Genomic DNA, 1,119 nt, shown 5'->3' on the forward strand with positions numbered 1-1,119 from the left:
GCACTTGGGATCAGCTTCTCAACGGCTTCGTTATGGGGGCGTAACGTGGCGAGTGCAGCCTGAGTCGACAGTCCACACTGGGTCATGCTCCGCATCTTGGGCGGTGAGACTTACAGCCTCTGTTTCTTGTCTGAGGTCCAGAGTGGCGATGGGTAAGATTCCATACTCGTTGTCGGAGTCGGTGTCCTTGCGGCGACCAGGAGAAGTTATTGTGACTCTTGGATTTTTCAGATGAATTCTTCTGGTTGCCGTTCTGGCTTCTGTTTCGATTGCTGTTCCGCTTGCTCTTGTAGTCATTCCGATTTTGGCTTCGTGACTTGCCGCCGAAACCGTCCTTGTAAGGATGCTGTCGAGCTTGATTGGACGAAGGTTTCAGCTTAAAGTTGGCGGGAAGCACCGTTCCTGCCTTTACCTGACCATTTTGTAGGTGGCGCTGTAGAACATAGCAGTCGACAGTATCGTGGTTGGTGCGCAGGCAGTATGTACAGCTCATCGTTGAAAGGAGAGCCTTGCTCTCTTGATAGGGAGCTTGAACCAAGGTTGGTTCAGGTGCTAAAGCCTGTAGGGCCTGCTCGTTTCGGGTTTCCCTCGATTCGGGTGTTCCTTGTTTGAGCGTGTAGCGGTTTTTCGCCAGTTCATGCTGCACCTTGGCCTCGATGTGACGCTTTAGCTCTTCGTAGGGAATGAATTTCCTGCTACCCTTCCAGACCGATAGTTGCTGCTTCCATTTTCCAGGTAGCGCATGGTACAAGTAGAGTGACTTCTGTTCGTCACTGAGCACACTGTTTGTGGCTTCGGAGGCAACCTTCATGGCAGATTCGATGTCAATTATGAACCCCGTAAGGTCTGAACCTTCTTCATACCTCAGTGCCATCAGGTATGATAGCACATGATACGGGTCGCCGTGGATGGCAGCACCTTCGTACTTGCTACAGATCGTCTGGGAGATCTCAAACGCAGTAGTCTTGTCCTTGACCATGAGAACATGTTGGTCATCGATGGTCTTGATAAGGAAAGGTTTTGCTTTTGCCTCGTTGAGTCAGAGCTGTGTCGAGCTCATCCTCTGGCTTTTAGGGCGCAGCTTCTCTGCTCGCGTCAGTTCATCCCGCTTCTGAGCAG

This window comes from Phytophthora infestans, genomic scaffold, assembly GCF_000142945.1.
Source record: "Phytophthora infestans T30-4 supercont1.60 genomic scaffold, whole genome shotgun sequence".
Classification (NCBI taxonomy): domain Eukaryota; phylum Oomycota; class Peronosporomycetes; order Peronosporales; family Peronosporaceae; genus Phytophthora; species Phytophthora infestans.